This window comes from Heloderma suspectum, chromosome 4, assembly GCF_057233095.1.
Source record: "Heloderma suspectum isolate Gila_16-S chromosome 4, 16-S_ref, whole genome shotgun sequence".
Lineage (NCBI taxonomy): Eukaryota > Metazoa > Chordata > Lepidosauria > Squamata > Helodermatidae > Heloderma > Heloderma suspectum.
In genome coordinates, this window is record NC_139461.1 from 169,166,887 (window position 1) to 169,191,727 (window position 24,841).

Here is a 24,841-nt window from a genome sequence, read left to right on the forward strand (position 1 = left end):
GATTCTGAAGAGTGAGAAAGGGAAAAGGTGTCCTATTTTCCTTTCCTCCATTCTGAAATCTTTCCACATAGTGTGGTTGACAGCCAGTATTGTGAAGTAGTTAGGGTGTTGGACTGGGATCTGGGGTATCTGGGCCATGAAGCTCACTGGGTGACTTTGGGCCAGTCACTGACTCTCAGCCTAACCTACCTCACAGGGTTGCTGTGAGAATAACATGGAGAGGAGGAGGAGGACAGTGTAAGCCACCTTGGGCTCCTTGCAAGAGGAAAAAAGGCAGGATAGAAATGAAATAATAAACGAAACAATAATGATAAATAGGGTTGAGGGGAAAGTTTTTTAAATGGCATCGAAAGCATTCCCCAACCTTAAACCCCACCTCCAAGGTATTTACTGTGTGTTGACCAGCACAATTCCCTCTTCTCCCTTCATTTTCTCCCCACCCTCCATTCTCTAGATCCTGGAAACTCACAGATGCTAATTGGCATTTTTAAAAAGTGACTATACTTCTGCATGCCTGTGGAGTCCCCCAAGTATGCAGAAACTGCCAACTAGTTTGGGAGGTGTCCCTATTCAACTTCTAAACTGATAGGACAGAATCACCCAAGTTCGGTATTAGAGAGAAAGATAGCTTAGCCCAGAATCTGTCTCAATTCACCACATCAAAGCTGCTGTAACATCTAAAAATGCCACATAAAGCCTGTTCTCTAACTTGATGCATATACTGAGAAAGCAGATGACTTAGAAAAAAAACCCACTGGTCACAAGTACTTTTTCTTTCTAGAAGTCAGCCTGTTCCTAAGCTATAAGATGTTTTTGTTCTACCCAGTCCTTCAGTTTATCCAGCACATAATGGCTATATATTGTAGATATATAAGCTGAAGGACCTTCACCCTTAGGATCTTTCTTACTATATTTTTAATAGGTAGGTGACCTTATACAATCTCCATCCTGTGGGCAGAGTTACTTTTGTAATAAATGTTCGTAAAAAAATAATTTATGTAATAAGGAGCAATAATCATACTGGAATTGATTAAAGCTGAAACTGAAATTTGCAGTTAATTAATTAATTAAAGCTGATCAAATTTGCAGATGACACAAAATTGGGAGGGGCAGCTAATACTTTGGAAGACAGAAACAAAATTCAAAGTGATCTTGATAGACTGGAGCGCTGGGCAGAAAACAACAGAATGACATTTCATAGGGATCAATGCCAAGTTCTGCACCTAGGAAAAAGAAAACACATGCACAGTTACAAGATGGGGGATATGTGGCTCAACCACACTACAAGCGAGAGGGATCTTGGAATTGTTGTCCATCACAAGCTGAATTTGAGCCAACAATATGATGTGGCTGCAAAAAAGGCAAATGCCATTTTGGGCTGCATTAATAGAAGCATAGCATCCAAATCCCAAGAAGTACTAGTTCTCCTCTACTCAGCACTGGTTAGGCCTCATCTGGAGTACTGTGTCCAGTTCTGGGCACCACACTTTAAGAAGGATGCAGACAAGCTGGAGAGGGTTCAGAGGAGGGCAACAAAGATGATCAGGGGACTGCAAACAAAGCCGTATGAGGAGAGACTGAAAGAAGTGGGCATGTTTAGCCTTGAGAAGAGAAGACTGAGGGGAGATAGGATAGCACTCTTTAAGTACTTGAAAGGTTGTCACAGAGAGGAAGGCCAGGATCTCTTCTCCATCACCCCAGAATGCAGGACACGGAATAATAGGCTCAAGTTACAGGAAGCCAGATTCCTGACTGTTAGAGCAATATGACAATGGAACCAATTACCTAGGGAAGTAGTGGGCTCTCCCACACTGGAGGTGTTCAAGATGAGGCTGGACAGCCATCTGTCAGGGATGCTTTGACTTGGATTCCTGCACTGAGCAGGGGGTTGGACTCGATGGCCTTGTAGGCCCCTTCCAACCCTACGATTCTATGAAATAAGGTAGTTGTCATGGATGTTGCTGCAGGATCAGAATCCAATATGAACCCATTAGTGTTTTACTGGGATGTTTATAGAATGTAGCAGCTGAAGAAAATCTAGAATTAGTTATGAATATGTTGACACTGACAAAGTAAGACATTACATAAATATGGAAAGTACCAGAAATTCCAGTTAAAAATGAAATTCTGTGGAAAACAGGGGGCATGGTAGAGTTTGTTAAGTTAACCAATCTTTTGAGAATTAGAAGTGGTAAAACTAGGGAGGTAAAACTAGGGAGATCAGTCTATTTTTGGTCTATATCACTGTCTTGTTTGCTCACTTGTCATGTTTCCATATTAATCGGCAAAGTTCAACAACCCACAGGAAAAATTGCATTTAAATATGTATCTAAATATCTTTTATCTCAAGACACACATTTCTAAACATTTTCCCTCTCAAAATATGCCCTTTAAATGCATCTTGATACATTTTTTACTCAAATTCTGAGCCTAAAACTGCATTGCGATATTCAGAGAAGAACAAAATCCTTTGGATCACTATGTTCTGATCCATACATTAGTCCAGGAAGTGCAAAGCAGATCAGTTCACACTGCAATTCCCAAAGATTGAATTTATGCAGCATCAATAGCCAGAACAAAAGAGAAACTTTTGAAACTACATAATCATCACTCAAATTTCTCTGCACTTCCAAAAGTACTGTTGAAGAAGTAATTATTGGGAGTCTGAAGAGGCATAAAATACATGGAGAGTTTGAAATACAGAAATGTGGTTGTGATTGATAGCAATCTATATTTATTATAAAAAATAAATCAGCTGGTAGAATCGTAGGATCATAGAATAGTAGGGTTGGAAGGGGCCTACAAGACCATCAAGTCCAACCCCCTGCTCAATGCAGGAATCCAAGTCAGAGCATCCCCGATTCAACCTCATCTTGAATGCCTCCAGTGTGGGAGAACCCACCACCTCCCTAGATAATTGGTTCCATTGCCATATTGCTCTAACAGTCAGGAAGTTTCTCCTGATGTTCAGGCGGAATCTGGCTTCCTGTAAGTTGAGCCCATTATTCCGTGTCCTGCATTCTGGGATGATCGAGATGAGATCCTGGCCCTCCTCTCTGAATAAATGAAACAAGCAATAAAAAATTGAATAGAAGCAGATGTAATTGCTTGGGCGGAAGAAGAAAATAAGCAGAAACACTCTTAAAAAGAAGCAATAGTAAAAAAGGTGCAAAAGGTCCTTGTGTAACTAGCACAACAGCCATTGGCTTCTGCCAGCTCCTGTTTGCACAATGGTAAATTAGATTTGGAGAGGGAGGAGAAAGGGAGCACTACCCACAGCAATTCCCAGTCTGCTACAGAGTTAACAGAGATGACAGAGGAGGCAGACTGGAAGGGTGATATGGACGAAAGCTGACGCATGTCACGTCTCACTGCCTCCTGCAGAAACAGAGCTCTATGCAGCCTGAAAGGAGACCCAGAGAGTGTAATGCCTTTGCTGCCTGTCAGGATGATTCGCAGGAACAAGCAGGGCTGGAAATTTTGAAGAGCGACAAGTTAGCAAGTCTGGCTGATCAGGAGCCAGGCCTGTTGTTCCCCAGGTCTTTCCAGAAAGCATCTCTCCTCCAGCAAGGCTGTCCCACTTTTCCCTAATTACAAGTTTCCATACAGATTTCCAAAGGAGGTTACCGTTCCTCTGCAGCAACCACACAACAGAGCGGAGGAAATACCACCTTGACCATGGAAAACATGAACTATAGTAAGAGCATAAGAAGATCCTTGCTGGATCAGACCAAAAGGTCCATCTAGTCCAGGATTCTGTTTCAAACAGGGGCCAACAAGATGCTTCTGCTAGGCTTATAAGTAGCACTGTTGCGTGTCCCAAGCCAAAGGCTCCTTCTAGCTAATAGTCTTTGAAGGGCCTACCTTCCAAGAACTCGCCCAATCTTTCTTTAGAGCCACCAGGGCTTTTAGCATCCCACATCTTGTGGTAACGTTTATTGCCATAGGCTAATTATGTGGAAGGTGGGTGAAAGCTGCATGTCTAATGAATACAGAAAAGCAAACTTGCAGATCAAGAGAGAGAAAAACAAAATTGTAGGTGCATCTTGAAATTCTGAATTCTACAGAAAATTCAACAGTTATCATATAAAGACCTGGTTAACAGCCTTTGGGTTAAACAACCCATGTGCTGTCATGCACATGTGGGAGAGAGTGGCTGCGCTGCCTGCACTGCACTAGCCACTTCTGCTTTCACTCAACAACCTACGCCCAGCCTATTCATAGGTTCTTGTTTGTGACCAGAGAACCCTGAGCGCTGGGTTGCCTAGGGGCTAAACAACCCAGCTGTTAACCCATAGTTGTAGGGTTAACCACTAGGTTGTTTTAGCCCCTAAACAACCCAGCGCTCACGGTTCGCATGTCACGCTCAACAACCTATGAGTGGGCTGGGCACAGATTGAGTAAAAGCTGAACTGGTGGGCACATGGGAGGCAGTGCGCTCACTCTCTCCTGCTCCTGCATGACAGCTCATGGGTTGCTTAGCCAAGGGCAGTGGTGACTGGGAGTTGGGAGGGCAGAAGGCAGCCACTGGCAGAGGTGGAGCCAATGGGTCGACACTGTGCTGGAGAAACAAAGGCAGAGAAGTATAAAAGTTGGCTATCCATGCATCTTAGGAGTTTCTTAAGACATAACATGGTGCAATGAAACAAAGGCAGGGGACCTTTTAAAGGAATCAAAGTTGGCCATCCATGCAGCATACGAGTTCTCTAAGGCATAATGGAAGTGAGCAACAATGGCATAACAGCAGTGAAAAATATGAGATTTGGCCACTGAGGCACATACTTCTTAAAGACATCAGCAGTGGCTTTGAAAACGGTCACGAAAAATAGCAAAGGTAGCTACATTGTCCATAAGCAAAATTCCAAGATCCATATTGTTGTAATAGCTTTATTAGGCCAACAAAAAGATCAGACAAAATGTGCTAGCTTTTGAGATCTCCAGATCTCTACATCAGGCAAGATGTAAAATGGAGGTTGGTCCAAGGGTGGGGGAATGGGGAGAAGAAATACTGACTAGATGGTAAACTCACATTTTCTTCAAGTTCAGACTAGTCCCAAGGTAGAATGTGGGAAGAGTACTCTGCAGGCATTCAAATTAGACTCAGCAGGTCAAGTAACGGTCATGGCTAGATGTTTGACCTGGAAATGTTCCTCGGAGCGCTGGGAAGAAGGAGGTGGAAATGTTGTGTCCTCCATTTGGGGAATTCTCAGAAGTGTTTTCCATCCTGGTTGAAACACACGGGCTCCTTTTACAAGTGGACCACAGAGAGAAATTAGCCAATTTTTAGATTAACAACTCAAGCAGGAGGTAATTTTAGATGTTCTAAATAATAAAAAGAAAATTGAAGCAAATTTTGGTAGCATTAACAAGTAGTTCAAGGAGATGGAACTCCTTCTCCCACATTGCACCTTGGGAGTAGCCTGAACTTGCAGACCATGTGACTTCATCATCTAATCATTTTTTCCCCTCCCTATTCCCCCCGGCCCCCTGCAACCCCTGCCCCTTTTAACATCTTGCCTGATGAAGAGCTCTGGAGAACTTAAAAGCTTCCACATATTTTCCAATCTTTTGGTTGGCCTAATCAAAGCATCATTACAGCAATACGGACTGTTGAATTTTGAAAAAGATGAAATGCTCCCCAGCACTAAAAATCGATTTTAAAATATATACAAAGACCCGTAGCAACAGCAAATGATTTTTTTAAATAAACAAGGACACCCCCATGAATTGAAAGCCCACAACGTAAGTGCCAAAAACGGGCTTTCGGGAATTATCTTTAAAGCAGCAACATTAACAGAAGCCCCCACATTCCCCGAAATAAAATCAAGGGGAACAAAACACGTTACATATCTATATATGGTTCGCTGGCCTCTGGATCCTCCTCTCAGCAACTGAAGGTAGCACAGTCACAGGAAATTCAAACTCTCTCTCTATCCCTTTGAATTAAATTTATTTTAACAAAAAGTTTGTATTGCTCTTCCTCATCCATGGCTGCTCAGGCGCTACAGCAGCCAACCAGCCTGCCCACAAGGTCTCCTCTGACTGGCTCTGGCTGGCTTAAACGAGCCATTCAGCCAGAGCCAGCAAACAGTTTAGTAACTGCCACGAAATGACCATCCCAGCGCACTGACACCCCCTCGGGGAGGAAGCAGGGAGTCCTCTTTGATTGGCTGTCTGGCAGTACCCTTTGCAGAGGACTTTCCTTTAAAAAAAAACGTTGGTGGAAGAGCACCCCCCCCCCCGAAAGACCTTTCCCACACAGTCCTTTCTGGTCTCTCCTCACTCAGTCCCACCGTGTCAGCAACGATAGCAGGCGCAGCTGCTGTTGCCATCACTACTGCCGCAACAGATGCTAAGGCCGCTGCAGCAGCCAGCACTCCATTTTTCTGCTGTTTATTGGGGGGGGATTATGGCAGGGGGGCTCCAAATTCCCTGCCTTGTAAGTAACATCACCCCTGCCCAAAGTGCCCCTCTGGGTACTCTGTCTGGTTCTAAGCAGAAAAAAATGGAGATTAGTCTTACTGTAAATTTCTGTTCTCAGAGCCTCACAGAGGGCGTTGCTTTACCCCAGGAATGGTGCCTACCTCAGCAGCATGTAGGCAGGGCCAAACTGTTGCTTCTTCTGGAGAAGGAGCCACCCTGACCTCCCAGATTGTATTGGCAGAGCAGAGTAAAACATCCTCAAACCCCTACTAAAAAGAAAAGACACAGAACTATGCCAAGGGCGTGACAGTAAGATTATGTGAGCCACAAGACAACGCAATCAGGTGGATCACAACCAAAACAAGCAAGTTAGAGAGGGCGAATGGGTCCAGGAATCCCTACCTACCTCCCCACATGTGTGGCAGTGGCAGAAGCCATAACCCCACCAATTCATATGCTAATCAATACTGGTCCCTGAAGAAGGGTGGGTAGAATGCCCTCCATAAAGCTTGGAGAACAGAAATTCAAGGTAAGACCAATTTCTGTTTTCTCCAGAGACTCAAAGAGAGCATTCTCAGGACGTAATTGAGCAGTAGACAAATAGGGTGAGTTGAAGGGCCTGGTACTGTAAGGTCTCCGAAGTGGGGTGCACACACCCCAGGGGGTGTGCGACACGATCCTTGGGGGTGCCCGAGCTGCCTGATTGATCATTGAGCAGCCTCCTACTGCTCCCACGAGGTCGGTGGCGGCAGCGGCAGCAGGATGGGACGGGGGCCATGGCTCCTGTCCTATTGAGAGCAACTGCTCGGTGCCTGTGGTGCCTTCCTGCTGAAGGAAAGCAGGAAGGAGATTAACACTTCCCACTCTCCTTTGGAAGGTGAGAAGGAAGCAGGTACTTTCCTCTCAGCTTCCATCCTGCCAAAGGAGAGCGGGAAGGGTAAACAGCCCAGGCCAAGCCACCAGTCGGCCAAAGAGCGGGGACTCTGTGCAGGGTGCGCGCGGGGCTGGTGACCGGGGCGGGTGCGCGCGGGGCTGGTGACCGGGGCGGGTGCGCGCGGGGCGGGTGCGCGCGGGGCGGGTGCGCGCGGGGCGGGTGCGCGCGGGGCGGGTGCGCGCGGGGCGGGTGACCGGGACGCCCAGCACATGCCTTTCCCCTCCTTGCAAGGAGACCTTTCCCCTCCTCACGAGTTGACAGTGGTGCCCTCATGGATTTACAGATTATCTAGTTTTAACTAAACTAACCCTCACAAAATGGACAGGTGGCTTAAAAAGAACTGAACTTAGAACCAGACCTTTGAATCACTGTATCAGAAAGTGTTAAAACAAGATTTTCAAAAATAATGAAGCATATTCAATCACACTGCTCTCACTAAAAATATTATTATTAATAATACTTTTTGAAGTGAGAGCAAAAACGGGTTTTGTACCATTAATAAATAAACAATATTTTTAAAATAGATTTTTATTTCATCTTTATCTCCTGTTTAATTTTAATTTTTTGTGTATGTTTTGTAATGTACATAATATATTAGTACAGTAGTACATGCATATAATTGATAAATTAAATATACATATATTGGGGGTGATCCATGAAGTGATCCATGCAGTGATCCATGAAGGGGTCCCCTTCATGGATCACTGCCTTGTTGCGGCAAAGGGGCTTGCGTAACTCAGTGAAGCCATAAGCTATGCCGTGCAGGGCCACCCAAGACGGACAGGTCATGGCAGAGAGTTCTGACAAAATGTGGTCCACTGGAGAAGGAAATGGCAACCCACTCCAGTATTCTTGCCAAGAAAACCCTATGGAACGTATCACAAGGCTAAAAGATATGACGCCGGAAGATGAGCCCCTCAGGTCGGAAGGTGTCCAATATACTACTGGGGAAGAGCAGAGGGTATTTCCAAGTAGCGCCAGAAAGAGTGAAGCGGCTGGGCCAAAGCCGAAAGGACACTCAGCTGTGGATGTGTCTGGTGGTGAAAAGAAAATCCGATGCTGTAAAGAACAATATTGTTTAGGAACCTGGAATGTCAGATCAATGAATCAAGGTAAGCTGGAGGTGGTCAAACATGAGATGGCAAGATTGAACATCGACATCTTGGGAAGCAGCGAACTAAAATGGACAGGCATGGGCGAATTTAATTCAGGTGACCATCATATCTACTATTGTGGGCAAGAATCCCTTAGAAGAAATGGAGTAGCACTCATAGTCAACAAAAGGGTGGGAAAAGCAGTATTGGGGTACAATCTTAAAAATGATAGAATGATCACAGTACGAATCCAAGGCAAACCATTCAACATCACAGTAATTCAAGTCTATGCCCCAACCACTGAGGCCGAAGAAGCTGAGGTTGATCGGTTCTATGAAGACCTACAACACCTTCTAGAACTAACACCAAAAAAAGATGTCCTCTTCATCATAGGGGATTGGAATGCTAAAGTAGGAAGTCAAGAAATCACCGGGATAACAGGCAGGCATGGCCTTGGTGTACAAAATCAAGCAGGACAAAAGCTAATAGAGTTTTGCCAAGAGAACATGCTGATCATAGCAAACACTCTTTTCCAACAGCACAAGAGGCGACTCTACACATGGACGTCACCAGATGGTCAATATCGAAATCAGATTGATTATGTCCTTTGCAGCCAAAGATGGAGAAGCTCCATACAGTCAGTAAAAACAAGACCTGGAGCTGACTGTGGCTCAGATCATGAGCTGCTTCTTGCAAAATTTCGTCTTAAATTGAAGAACGTCGGGAAAACCACTAAACCGTTCAGGTATGACCTAAATCATATCCCTGATGAATATACAGTGGAGGTGAGGAATAGATTTCAGGGATTAGACCTGATAGACAGAGTGCCTGAGGAACTATGGACGGAGGTCCGTAACATTGTTCAGGAGGCAGCAACGAAATCCGTCCCAAAGAAAAAGAAATGCAAGAAAGCCAAGTGGCTGTCTGATGAGGCTTTACAAGTAGCTCACAAAAGAAGGGAAGCGAAAAGCAAGGGAGAAAGGGGAAGATATACCCAACTGAATGCAGAGTTCCAGAGAATAGCAAGGAGAGACAAGAAGGCCTTCTTAAATGAACAATGCAAAGAAATCGAGGAAAACAACAGAATGGGAAAGACTAGAGATCTCTTCAAGAAAATTGGAGATCTCAAGGGAACGTTTTGTGCAAAGACGGGCATGATAAAGGACAAAGAAGGCAGGGACCTAACAGAAGCAGATGAGATTAAGAAGAGGTGGCAAGAATGCACAGAAGAACTATACAGGAAAGATCTGAATGTCCCTGATAGCCATGATAGTGCGGTCACTGAACTTGAGCCGGACATCCTCCAGAGTGAAGTCAAGTGGGCCTTAGGAAGCATTACTAACAACAAAGCTAGCGGAGATGACAGTATTCCAGCTGAGCTATTTAAAATCCTAAAAGATGATGCTGTTGAAGTGCTGCATTCAATATGCCAACAAATCTGGAACACTCAACAGTGGCCACAAGACTGGAAAAGGTCAGTTTACATTCCAATTCCAAAGAAGGGCAACGCCAAAGAGTGTTCAAACTACCGTACAATTGCGCTCTTTTCACATGCCAGCAAGGTGATGCTCAAAATCCTACAAGCTAGGCTTCAGCAGTATGCGAACCGAGAACTACCGGAAGTACAAGCTGGGTTTAGAAGAGGCAGAGGAACTAGAGATCAAATCGCCAACATTCGCTGCATCATGGAGAAAGCAAGAGAATTCCAGAAAAACGTCTATTTCTGCTTCATTGACTACGCTAAAGCCTTTGATTGTGTGGATCACAACAAACTGTGGCAAATTCTTAAAGTGATGGGAGTACCAGACCACCTTACCTGTCTCCTGAGAAACCTGTACGAGGGTCAAGAAGCAACAGTAAGAACCAGACATGGAACAACCGATTGGTTCAAAATTGGGAAAGGAGTACGACAAGGCTGCATATTGTCACCCTGCTTATTTAACTTATATGCAGAGTACATCATGAGAAATGCCGGGTTGGATGAATCAGAGGTCGGAATTAAGATTGCTGGGAGAATTATCAGCAACCTCCGATATGCAGACGATACCACCTTAATGGCAGAAAGCGAAGAGGATCTCAAGAGCCTCTTGTTGAGGGTGAAAGAGGAGAGTGCAAAAGCTGGTTTGAAACTCAACATTAAAAAAACTAAGATCATGTCATCTGGCCCTATCACTTCCTGGCATATAGAAGGGGAAGAAATGGAAGCAGTGACAGATTTTACTTTCTTGGGCTCCAAGATCACCGCAGACGGTGACTGTAGCCATGAAATTAAAAGACGCTTGCTCCTTGGGAGGAAAGCTATGGCCAACCTCGACAGCATAGTAAGAAGCAGAGACATCACCTTGCCGACAAAGGTCCGTCTAATCAAAGCTATGGTTTTCCCAGTAGTAATGTATGGCTGTGAGAGCTGGACTATAAGGAAGGCTGAGCGCCGAAGAATTGATGCTTTCGAACTGTGGTGCTGGAGAAGACTCTTACGAGTGCCCTGGACTGCAAGGAGGTCAAATCAGTCCATCCTAAAGGAAATCAACCCTGAGTGCTCATTGGAAGGACAGATAATGAAGCTGAAGCTGAAATATTTTGGCCACCTAATGCGAAGAGAAAACTCCCTGGAAAAGACCCTGATGCTGGGAAAGACTGAAGGCAAAAGGAGAAGGGGACGGCAGAGGATGAGATGGCTAGATAGCATCACGGATGCAATGAATATGAACTTGAGCACGCTCCGGGAGAGAGCGCAGGACAGGAAGGCCTGGCGTGCTATGGTCCATGGGGTCACGAAGAGTCGGACACGACTGAACGACTGAACAATATTGGGGGTGCGTGCTCAAAATCTTTTCACTGATGGGGTGCGCAATCAAAAAAAATTGGAGACCACTGCTCTAAGGCGCCACAACTTTCTGTAACTCTTTGCACATAAAAGCCAAAGCAGCCAAAGTAGCAGAATCTATCTTGTAATGTTTAGTGAAAGTGTGGATCGAGGCCCACGTGGCAGCTTTACAAATTTCCATGATCGGTAAATCCCCTTTAAAGGCTGACATGTGTCTCACCACCATGATGAGTTTAGTTGGCAGTGGTGATTTTTATTTTCATTTATTACATTTCTAGACTGCCCGATAACCAAGTATCTCTGAGCAGTTTGCAAAGATTAAAAATCTTTTTTAAAAACAATATTGTATATAATATAAAAACTGTTTACATACAAACGTATAAACAGACAGTGCGCGCACGCGCACGCACACACACACACACACACACGCAGTTTTAACAAACAATAAGAAATCCTATGACCAGATTAAAAACCTTAGTATATGCTGCCAAATGCCTGAGAGTAAAGTCTTAAGCTGGTGCCAAAAAGATAACAATGGTAGTGCTATGGGCCTCACTGGGGAGATTGTTCCATAATTGGGGGGGCCACCACCGAGAAAGCCCTCGTTGCCACCTTCCTAGCATCCCTTGGAGAAAGCACCTGGAGGAGGGCCTTAGATGATGGGGATAGCATACGAGTAGGTTCATGCCAGGAGAGGCACTCTGTCAGGTGTTGAGGTCCCAAGCCACGTAAAGCTTTTTAGGTAAAAAAATCAGCACCTTGAATCAGGCTCAGAAACATACAGGCGGCCAGTGCAAGTGTGCCAAAATTGGTGTTATATGTTGGGACCTTTTTGTCCCTGTTATCAATCTGGCTGCCACGTTTTGCACGAGCTGCAGCTTCTGAACCATCTTCAAAGGCAGTTCCATGTAGAGCGTATTGCAGTAATCTAACTTGAAGGTTACGAGAGCACAGACGGCTGAAGCCAGGTTATCCCTGTCCAGATAGGGGCATAGCTGGGCCATCAACTAAAGTTGGTAGAAGGCACTCTGTGCCACTGAGGCCACCAGAACCTCAAGTGACCAAGATGGCCCCTATGCTGCATCTGCTCCCTACCCTATAGTGAGGGGAGGGAGATTGGAGATGTAGGCATGACTCAGCTTGTCCTGTTGGTCACTTCAGTCCCTGCCTGTCTGGTGCCTCGGTGGAAGGGCATGGAGAGATGGTTTCTACCACTGCCAAGAGGCAGTTTGGCCCTGCCTGTGTGCTGCAGAGCAAGGCACCATTCCAGAGGTGAAGGAATGCCCTCTGTGAGTCTCTAGAGAAATACATATCCAACACTAATTTTGATGGCAAGTAAGGCAAGCTAAATAGAAAGTGAGGAAATATACATAGAGCTGTTATCAAGAAACAGGTCCCTTCCTGATAAGACTTGCCACTGATATTTTGCCTGAAGCAAAAATTGTAGTGAATCTGAGGGTTCCTAAGTAAAACATCTAAGGAATTTCAAGGAATACACGAAGGTTGCATTAAGACAACCTTCCCAAACCTGGCGCCATCCAGATGTTTTGGGCTACAACTCCCAGCATTCCTGACCATTGGTCATCCTGGCTGGGGTTAATGGGAACTGTAGCCCAAAACATCTGGAAGGTTTTCTGACTGGAAACATCTGGAAGGTTTCCCAACTTTCTGACACGCTTTAGCAATCCAACACACGACAGAAATAACAATGTAACTCTTTATTGCAGAAGATCAGGTTACACAGACCTGCTTCCCAGAGCTCACAGCTAAGCTCACAGCATTTATAGACCCCAATAAATCAGACAGCCTAGGCAGAGGCTATTGGCATGTTGCTTTGTTCAACAGAAAGTTCCAAGGCCAGAATCTACACAGAGTCAGAGTTCAAGTCCAGCAATATATTCCAAGTGAGAGTCTTAACAATTCAGGATTCAGGGCAGATAATATTTCAAGATTTATGAAAAGTCCAGGCAAGAAAGCATTCTGGGCAATTAAGACGTTTCTAGCAAAGGCTCTTTAGCCCCTGCACTGGCTAAAGGCTCTTTTGGCCCCTGCACAGTGGAGGGGCTGCTAAAGCTCCCCTTCTAACGATCTATCCTGATAGGGGGATCTGTCAGGATAGCACAACATCTAAGAGGGTATCTTTGTCCTGCCCTCTTTAGTTAACACTGTACCCTGGGCAACACCCCCAACCCCCTGCAGAGTCCTCCTGCTCAGTTCTCACAAGCCCAGGCTGTAAATCAGAAGCCTCCCTCAAGGCAGAATCTTGCAGCTGTGGCTGATAGAGAATATCACTCTCCTTCAGCCTGCAATCAGATGGGAAGGTAGGCACAGCTGAGCTCCCAGGCCTCCAGTTTCCCACAACTGAACTGGGTTCTAAATCATCCTGATCTAACTCTGAGTCAGAGTCTGGCTCCAGCTCCACAAGGTCCACAGTGCTTGGGCTAGGCCCAGCACCAGCCTGGGAAAGGCTGAAATAGGACATGCTCTCTGTTGCGCTCTGTAACAGCAGGAAACTGGGCAAATGCTGACTCTACAGGAAACAGATGAGCCAGTGCCACTGCCAGTAGCAGAGGGAGGAGGCCAAGGACCCCCCTCCAGTTGCCAAACCAGCTGACTCAATGCTATCAAATTTCAGCATATGATGGATGGGGTAGCCCTCTATTTTGCAGGACTGGCACACTGCAAAAGCCCCTTGTGAGCAAGAGAACTGATCTCAAATATAAGGGGTTGCGAGTTTAGGGTGTTGATTAATTATTACCCTTGCAAGGCAACTGGAAATCCATCCTTTTCATCTTTTCAGTGATCCTAGTGATCTCATAACATACTATTTTGTAGTGATCTAGTGACATTTTCCAAATAATTTAACAAAGCTGGACTACCACAGTCAATGCATCTGGCCAAAACTTGTCCTCGCTTCAGATGAGACCTATTCAAAGATCTGAGAGTTTAGGTACCATGGCATCAAGCCTTCTTGCCTTTGCGGAAACAAATCCCCAGCAACCTGAGACAAAATGGGTACTAAAGGACAAAGAGAAACAGCCAGCCTAGTTGGCTGCATTCCAAAAGAGCAAAACACAAGTGGCAAAGAGATCTATGAGTGAAAGGAAACTATCGACATCAAAACACCTGCAATCAAGCAGGCAGCAAAAACTGGAGGGGGGGGAGCAATCACATTCCAGCAAAAAAGCAGAGACACATCAAGGTGGCAAAAATAAAAGAATGCAAACATATTGGCAGATTTTAAAAACCTGGAAATGGGGCAGTGTTTTAAGGAAAGGGCAAAAAGGAAGATACACAAGGGAACACAAAAGTGGGTTGTTAGGACATCCACAGCTGCAGGTCAACAAAACATTTATTGAATTAGCTTTAAAATACTCCAAACTGCACATGTTTTGAGCTATGCTCTTCTTCAGGAAAACCTGAAATAAGTATTTAAACCCTTCTTTTTTCCTCTGTCTGCTTTTATCTATATTAAGTTTCCCTGAAGAACAGCAGAGCTTGAAACATATGCTTGTTTAAAACAACACATTATTTTCCTGCACTCAGTGTTTTCCCCCACCTTTTTTGTGTAGTTATAAGGGTCACATATTGTGAAATGTTTAGTCATTGTGCACTGTGCACCATGTTACATGCAAGTCTTTGTTTCTGCATGTGTGTGCATCAGGTACAATGGGCCTTTTCCTGAGCAGTTCTTCTGTGACTCCATCCATCTCTTTCTGAAATGACAGATGAGACTGAGAGTTTATACATGAAAGAGTATGTGTGGAGTGAAAGCATAGTAGAGTCATTTAGCTCTTGTGCACTCAGAACTCACTCGTTTGTTACAGCAGTAGCTAAAGAAGTTTGTTAACAGCAGTAGCTAAATAAATGCAAGCATACAACAGACGAAACTTGGCAATGGGGCAGTTTTAAGTCATACCTGAGATCTTTCTGGGAAATATTGGGTCTCTGCACACTATGGGAGATGGTGAATGTGACTTCGTTTCTGCATGTTTATCTATAAAATAGCTTGTGCCTCTTGCCAATGGGCTCTATGGGAAATGTTGTGATCCCTGTGGACACTGTTCCTATACAGCAAAGAATACCAATAGATGAATCTGTGAGTTTATACATGAGATAATTTGGGGGAAGAGAGGAGGGGAGGGCTGAATGGACTCCTTTAGCTCCCACATGCTCGATATTTGCTGTTTGTTAACAATGGTAATTGCTACAGGAAAAACAAATGAAGGTTGATACTGCACAGACTCCCCCACCTCTGCCCCTGCTGTGCTCTGCAGAAAAAGAACTAACCTGCAGCAAAGGCTTACCTCAGGAGACCCCCAAGTGTCATTCAGCCCCTGTGGCACCCCCCTCACACTGCCAAAGGGAATTTGAAAGACTGTATTCTCCCCTATGAGCCTACTCGTGCCCTGAGATCTTAAGGGGAAACTCTTCTCGCCATCCTGCCATCATCACAGGCACGCCTGGTGAGAACGCGGGAGAGGGCCTTCTTGGTGGCTGCCCCAAGGCTCTGGAACTCCCTTCCCAGGGAGGTGAGAGTGGCACCCTCCTTGATATGTTTTCGTAGGCATGTAAAAACTTTTTTGTTTCAGCGGGCCTTTGGGGATAACTAGTCTGGACCTGTGAAAATATGACGTATGGATACTATTTTTGTTGTTGTGGTTGTCTTTTAATGTTTTTATATTTTTACAATTTTAATATTGATGATTTAATTATAGTTTAGCTTTTGTACACTTGTATTTCTATTTCTATTTATAGGTTTTAACTGTATAAGTTTTAACATTGTAAAGCTGCCTTGAGTCCCACTATTGGGAAAAAGGCGGGATATAAATATCATCATCGTCGTCATCATCATCATCACCTCCAGGGGAGACTCTCCATTTCAATTTAGAATGGAGAGGTACAACAAGTCTGTCCTGCCAAGTTAACTCAGTTTCGTGAAGAGTGGCTCTGAACAAGAGAGATTTGGGAGGCAGTGAGGAAGGGGAGGAGAACCCGTTTCCCACACAACGGCCCTTCGGAAGAAAAGTGGCACTGAAGCATGGGAGATCCAGGACACCTCTGCTCCGTGGGAGGTGGTCTCTGCAGAGATAATATACCAGCTTAAAGTGACTGATGGGTTTCTGCTGGGTGCCAGAATATATAAGTCATGGCTTAGGGCAGAAAAGCACAAGTAACTTAGCAAAAGAAACTAGGGAGGGTCAAATCAGCAAGAGCAACAGCTGTGCTCAATCAATGTGCAGAGTTTATGGGGCCAATTCCCAGAGACAGTGCAAAGCGTATAGATTTGATGCTGGAATCCACAAGAAGCATCTAGTACAGTCTGGTGTCCTCCAGATGTGCTGGACTGGAGTTCCCACATCCCCCCAGCCAGCACAACTACAGCTGGTCTAGTATATACTAGAAGTGCAAGGCCACCCATCTATAGACTGCCAAGAGAGAGAGATGACCTAGGTAAAGCAGGCCAGGTCATTCCATGCTTGGCCTGCTGCCATCTTCTAATTCTGCTGCTGCTTTTGCGGAGTGAGGCATGGCACGAGTGAAGAATAGTGCTGCTACTGCTCAGTAGACTGAACTCTTGAGTGCTCATGGGAGAACCTGCACAGAGCAATCCAGCCTCTGACCTCGCTCACCTTCTTCTTTCTCTCTGTGGTGGCTATGGTTAGTTAGGACCCCAAACTGGCCATGCTCAGGAATAGCCTCACCACACACCCTCCTTTGCAGATCAGAATGGTTAGTTCAACTCAATGCAGAATTCCCTGGCTAAATCACAACACGAGCCCACGCAATGTAGCATTCTGGCCTCAACTGAAAGAACATCAGTCCCATGGAAATCAGTGGAATTTAAGTGGAATTGGGATCAACATTCCACTGATTTCACTAAGATGAAGTGTGACTCTCCTCTGGACTAGAGTCTTTGTCTCCAATAATGGCTAGCCAGGCACCCTGGAAAGCTCACAGGCATAGCATGATAGAGAGAGCCATCTTCTCCTGTAAGTGTATGGCAATCATAAGTCTACTGCCTCTCAACAACATGGCTGTCCAAACTCAGCAAGCTTGTAAAAATGCAAAGGCATGCACACATTCTCTTTGATTTGCCTGATTTATTTTGAGCCAGAAAATTCTGGAGTTTCTTTCATTTACATTCTGGGTGTTCCCCCCACGTCACCAAGTACATCAATGATTCTGCATGCAAACCTATTACAAAATAATTAGTGTTACTGTCATTTGCTTGAACTCACACCTTCCTAGATAGATAAACAGGAACATCAGCACATGGAGACTTATGACAACAAAAAGCTGGCCACTGCTACACAGGTCCTCACCCTGCAGTTATATGCTAAACTCCAACACAGATTGCAACCTATGAGTCCTTCGATTTGCAGCTTTACCCCTGGGCTATCCAGCTTGTTGACTGTCTGCACACTGAATTCACTCCCTTATGAAAAGAAATTACATGGGGGGGGGGGGGAGATACCAAAGGGCTCTTTTACAGAACAGAAAGAGTCCTTCACAGCAGGAAGGAAAAATAATGAGAAATGAGGCAGCACACACCAGCACCTGTAGCCCTCTCCATTTGGAGATGAGTGCTTGTAAGGAAGATCCAGCAGCCGTCAATTTTGAGTATCCTCACAATTTCAAGTTGTACTTCACCAATACATTAAAGGAGAAATATACATTTGTGTATATTTCTAGGATTATCAGTTTCCATTGTGAGTGACCACAGTCCAACTGATGAGAACTTTATGGAAAGATGGCAATGTGAGACTGTCAACAGGTTTCATCCCAAGAATGAAAAAGGATATAACATGTTTAGAAGAGTGGCATCAGTTTCAAAGCATTATCACCACATTCTGTACAAATGCATCTTTTGCTGTTCTGAGGTGAGCTCTGGGGAAAAAATAACACTTTGCCAATGACTAATTGTGGAGCTTCAGTTAATTCACTCTCACACAAAAGAACACAGAAATACCCAACTCCAGTCCTGAACACATCGGACAGCACAAGCTAAAAGCATAAACTTAATTTCTACGTGTCTTAGCAACAGCCTAATGCACACAAATTAAACCTTTCCTCATCATTTTCTTAATGTATATAAGTTGACTGCTATTAACAGCACAAGTCCAAAAGACAGGTTTTTTAAAGTGCTAACTCTAGCTGCAAACAAGAACTGAAACACCTGTTCATTCTACAAGGTCATGCAAAAGGGGGGCATTCACTGGACATTTGTTGTTGTTGTTCAGTCGTGTCCGACTCTTCGTGACCCCATGGACCATAGCATGCCAGGCCTTCCTGTCCTCTGCTCTCTCCCAGAGTGTGCTCAAGTTCATATTCATTGCATCGGTGATGCTATCTAGCCATCTCATCCTCTGCCGTCCCCTTCTCCTTTTGCCTTCAATCTTTCCCAGCATCAGGGTCTTTTCCAGAGAGTTTTCTCTTTGCATTAGGTGGCCAAAATATTTGAGCTTCAGCTTCAGTATCTGTTCTTCCAATGAGCAGTCAGGGTTGATTTCCTTTACGACTCACTGAACTGACCTCCTTGCAGTCCAGGGGACTCATAAGAGTCTTCTCCAGCACCACAGTTCGAAAGCATCGATTCTTCAGCACTCAGCCTTCCTTACAGTCCAGTTCTCACAGCCATCTGTTCCTTTTTTCCTATCCCACTGTCACTTTGGCAGATGTTCTGAGGACAGGTTAATTCCTCATGTCACCTTCTTGCATTGCCATCACAGAGCCGCAGACATGCCCTGTCACCCTTGTCAACTACATTCAGTTCACTGCCAGGCTTCCGGCCAGTGGTTCTTTCTGGCCCTAAGGAAATGGACTTGCAGAAGCCAAAGCCTCTGAGGAGGAGGAACAGAGAGCAATGGCACAAGCACGCTCAGCTAATTATAGCCAGTTGGCAGACACAGCAACTTTGGGAGGAGATGGGAATCATCTTCTCCCTGGGTAAAGAAAGGGCCTGGTGCAGTGTGGCCAAGTTGTTGCCTGGTGCTGAACTGTAGGTGGCAATTGCTGTATTTTCCTAGTAGGTAAAAAATACTTCAGAATTATGTATTCTGGGGCGGGCAGGTGGAGGGAGGAATCTCAGTTATATCTGTGGGAAGCCCAAATTCAATAATGAAAATTAATTATGCCCATTCCATCCTTGCTCACAACATGTGTCCCCCCTCCCAGAGTCACCAGGAATTTCCAAACCACTTCCTTGTTCTTGATTATTTGTTTCATTGTAGAACCACATGCAAAATATGCAGGCCCAGGAAGGCTCCAGGAACTCCCCAAATTGCATCCATCTCTAAAGGATGCCATGATTACCCCTGGTAGGCTAACTACAGCATTCCTGGTATGAGTTCCTCTTTTCTCTCCATTTCTGTCTCCCTTTTCTCTCCATTTGTGGTAGGCAGAGAGAAATGTCTTCAGATGTTTGGAACTTCAATTCCCAGAAGTCCCTGCCACCGTGGCCAATGGCCAGGATCACTGGGAGTCAAAGCCAAAAACATCCGGAGAGCTACTTTCTGCCCATCCCTGCCCTACAGGAGTATTCCCACCCTCTGCTTGCATCAGCATCCTGTGACAGCCTCTTGTGCATGTGAGCCTCCCACCCACCTACCATTTGTCTGATTCAACAGAAAATTTTGTTTTTATTTCTTACTCACTTTCTCAAATGTAGCTTTTACTAATGGTGTTGGCTCAATCCTTCTTTTCTTATGGATATGCCTTTGTTCATTTATTTCCCTTTCAACTCAACATTCAGAGTCACAACACTATATTGATAATCAGATTTGGCCATTTGACAATGTCACTAAGGGCAAATATAGCCAATTTCAAGAGAATATAATGTTTCTGCATCAATTGCCCTCGCTCTGAACTGACTTCATTTCCCTCCAGTATCATCACATAGCCAAATCTGGCTATGTAACATTGTAATGTCATGCTCATTACATGATCATAGACTTGTTGGGGTCACTTCAAGAGGAGAAAACAATAGCTGTAAAGAGAAACAAAGCAGATGTCTTTACAGTGCAATCCTATACAAGTGTTCAGTGGAGCTTATTGCCTACTAAGGGCCAAACTAATCATGCATCCAACTGAAGACTGCGCACATTTACAGGAGAGTAAGAAAAACTATCACACGTAACTCCACTATGAATAATTAGTCAACCATTCAGTTGTCTGTTTAAGATTGCTGCATTAAGGGGCTTTTTCAGGGAACCTTCTTCTCAAAACATGTTGGAATGATGAGGCAATGAGGATATAAATAGGGATGTGTGAACCCACCCCCGTCCGGGTTCTCCGGATGACCGCCCAGCCCCTGCCCCCACTCAATCATCCCCAGATTGTGCTTGAGCCCCTCCCGCACTTGGCAAGCAGCCCGAACTCACCCGCGAGGCCTCGTCAAGCTGAGTGGTCGCCACTTTTGAGAAGAAAAAAAGGCAATCGCAAAGTGCGCATTTTGTGAATGTGCATATTCGTGTATGCATGAAAAGGTGCACTTTTACAAAAAATGTGCATTTTCACGCATATGCAAATATGTGCATTCACAAATGTGCATTTTCACACATACGCAAATATGCATAATCTTGTGATCGCCATTTTATTTTTCAAAAAATGTGGACCACAGAGCTCAACAAGGCCGCGGGGGCAGGGGGATAACGGGGGCAGGGGCTCTGCAAGCAGGGCTCAGGGTGTGGGCAGAGGCTGTTCTGCTGGATTCCCAGATGGAATCGGACACCTGCACCATCCCTAGATATAAATCGAGGATCAGGGAAGATCTTGGCCAGAGATCATTTAATCCAACTACTGGAGGAAAGGAAGGTCCCATCTGCTTCAGGATCCGAATGTTCCCTGAAACGATTCATTAAATTTTAATTTTGTATACCTCCTTTCTACATTGCTGTATTGAACTCAATGTTGATCCTCCCCTCAGGGTACCCTCCCCGCTATTTCAGGAGCACTACGCTAACTCCAAACACTGTATGAAGCTCCCCACACTGATGTCTGCAATAGAGGCTTGGGGTGCAGAACCTCTTTCAGTCCATGGGTAAAATTCCATTTCGGAGAAGCTCTCAGGGGCTGCATTCCAGTGGTGGACAGTGTTAAAGGCAAAAGGGTGGAGCACAAACCAAAAATAACAGCATATTTTAGCTTTTCTGCCAGTAACTAAGTCTTTCAACCTTTTAGAATGGGGAATAAAACTGCACAAAAGCTTCAAAACCACCACACAATCGGTAGCTGGGAGGGGAAAGGGAAAAAGCCAAAGGAAGGTGGCATGGCATTCTGGGAAAACCTGGAGGGCTGGACTGGGACATCAGAATGGTCAATTTGGCCCCCGGGCCTGTGGTTCTGCACTCCTGCTCCAGGCCTTTCCTTTTGAGAAATTAGATCCTGTGATGTCTGGAGGAGGGCATTCTTGGTGGTGGTGTCACAACTGTGGGAAGCTCACCAGGGAAGCCTACCAAATCCTTTCTTTAAGTAGTTCATGGTGGGTTGTAAAAACTTAATTTTCTCTGTCATTTTAATACAGCAGTGGGTATATGGATTTTGAAATATTCCTACTGTTGCTCTTTATGTGTGCGTTGGTTTTTTTTTTTAGTTTTAATATTTTTTTCTGCTGTTGTAAGGCTGCAATCCTATATGTTCCAAGGAGTAGGCCCCACTGAACTCCATGGGACTTACTTCTGAGCAGACATGCATAGGATTGCAGTGTTTTTACAGAAATATAATTTTAAAATAAATAAATAAATATAACCACTCCCACCCCCGAAATTCGCCAGCAGCTAGGGCTGCCAGAATTTGTTTGTCTGAATTGAGGATAATCGCTAATTTGAATTCTGGCAGTTTTCTATGCGTATATTGTTAAATGTTCAGCTGCTCTCCAAGAGCACAGCATGGTAGCAACAGCGGGTTTAGCAGTCCCCTCCACAACTGCTTAGTTCTAGGGGTATTTGTCTGTCCTGTCACCCCAGTGTAACCTATCACCACTGAGGTTAGTGCCTGCAACTTGTATGTCCATCATTAAGTTGATTATCTTAATAGAGTGTTAAACATCAAAACACAGTGTAAGTTCAACTAGTGTTCACTAGGAGACTGGGAGACAACTGGGAGACTAGCAGACTGGGATCTGATATGGAATTTCTGTTCTGAAGAGCCCCAGAGAACACAAATATAGATGCGCGTACAAATACATGTATACGAATATGCAACTGAGATGACCTTTGCTGTTCAAAGGAAACATAAGCCAGCACAGTTTCTTGGTTTGACAATTCTGTCTCTTAATTGCTTCTCTCTCTCCAAACAAGCCATCAAGTGATCCATAACATCAAAGTGATGATTGCAATTATGTGACACTCCCTGGCCATTTGGTGCCATTTGTATATTTTCACCTCCAAACAGCAATAGTTGTTATGGGAAGAGAACATCATGGAAAGAGATCAGAATAATCTTGTAAATGGGTTATGCCTTGAATGAAACATTCCTTCATTCATCAGATTTTCATAGATTCTGCCATTCTGCCCAGCCACAGAAAGAGCACCCAATGTGGTACTGGGAATGTGGTACTGGCTGTAGGACATTTGTGTGAAGAGACAAAGTGCATCCCTACAGGCTCTAGGCAACTATAATTCACTCTCCATATGTTACTGGAGTGGTGTAGTTGTTGCCTTCCTGTGCGTAGGTCTTACACCATTTTGGTAAATTTTGGAAGCATCCCTACTAATAAGTAACATCTGAGTTAGTTTGCCTTTTTCACAGTAAATTTACTAGTTAAAGTATTCATTTCCTATATAGGCCTGTCAAATTGTTGAAACCACAGTGCAAATGCAAAACAACTGAACTACTGAAAATATGGAAGTTCTATAAACATAGCTTTAACAGCAAGATTTAAAAGCCTGACCAGCATGCTTACTAATCTATCCAGATTGTTTCTGGGTACAGCTTATGCTCCTTAAATACATTCTGGATTGGACATGCAGTTGAAGAACAACAGCAGATGGAGACACCAAAAACTGGAGAAAGGATTTCCAGATTTGGTATCTAACTTGAGAGCCAATTTTCACTCTGTTGACTGCACACAAAGGTTTGTTCCAACTCTAATACAATACCATGAGATAATACTAATTAGAAGCGCAGTCGTTTAGGAAGGATCAAACAGCAAAGTTTCTGTCCCTAATAGCTGAAAATCAATCTGCCCACAACACGGGTTTTTCTTTTTATGCTTGTTTTTCTTATTCCTCTGTGCTGCCCATAAATTCACATCTATTGCGTATGTTGAATTTCACATGGGACTCAACATCTGGGAGATAATTTATATCTGAGAAACCCAGCTATTTTTAACAACACATTATTAGCCTACTTGGTTGTGGAAATATGTTAGAAACCAAGGCAGACATAATCTGCAAGAGGCTCCTATGTTCAAGACAGCTAAACTCCTGAGTTCTGCATGGATGTTTGTCTCTTCCTCGGGGGTTCAGTCATGTTCTTTTAACCCATGCATTATTCCTGCCATTCTCCTGACCTCTCCTTCTCCCTCCACACGTTTTTTATTTCATACACATCAAGTTTAGAACAAAGTATGTAAACTGAGCAAGTCTATGCAAAAGAAGCAGCGTCTAGATTGCATTGCTTTGCATTATGGATTTTCAAGACAAAATTCAAGGATCTTTGACAAAGTTGTATTTATTTCTTCTTGAGCTTTTTATAAAGTCTTGCATATGAATCATCCTCTGAGCACGCATTCACCTCTCTCTTTCTATAAATATCTGTTTTTCTAGCCCTTAGGCCACCTCTGCAAAGCAGCTTTGAATGGGGGACAGATATATACCTAGCTCAGAGATGTGCGAATTATCGGAACTCGAAGACGTTCCCTAAATTCCAACTCATAGCTCATTCCAACTTGAGCCTGCATCAGATTGCAAGCTTTGTTTTTGTTTGTGCATGACAATCCATGCATATTTTCGTGCGAATTTTTCCAAGTGTATGCATCAATTGTGTTCATTTTGGAAATGTATGCACTTCTGAAATGTCCTCATTTTTAAATGTATGCATTTTTAAATGTATACATCCTTCTCTCATGATTAAAGCATATTTGTGCACATTTTTGAAATGTACTGATTTTGAAATGTACACATACTGTCAAATGGTGTGTGTGGGGGGGGGTTGGTCTGCGAATCACATTGCAAGCTCAGAAATGTATGGACTTCCACTGCAGATCGCATCCAAGTCCATGTTTGGTCCAGAAGGTGCAAACTGGGTAAAACCCTGATCAAAAACGTACTGAAACCATTTCTCATCCCTAACCTAGATACACATCCTTACCATCCACACACAACAGTGCCTTCACTATGCTGGTACAGTGCACACCACCACTAAGGGCCAAACTTGACAGGGTGAGGGAAATCCATGATCAAATCTCCCACTGATCATGGAGGGCACTAAATATGATCAGGACTGTTGCTCTGGGGGAGGGGGACTTAACACTTCCCCCTTCTGTTTCCCAATCTTAAGTTTCCCCATCCCCAAGGTGCTGTTTGCCCTGCTGGGAAAAACACAGGGATCACTGCATGT

General features: G+C 44.4%; 1 protein-coding gene across 2 annotated transcripts in view; it reads right to left on the reverse strand.

Annotated features, from left to right (window-relative positions):
- The window catches only part of ASTN1 (astrotactin 1), a 306,422-nt gene that overhangs the window by 264,192 nt on the left and 17,389 nt on the right, over positions 1 to 24,841 (reverse strand). The window lies entirely within an intron of this gene.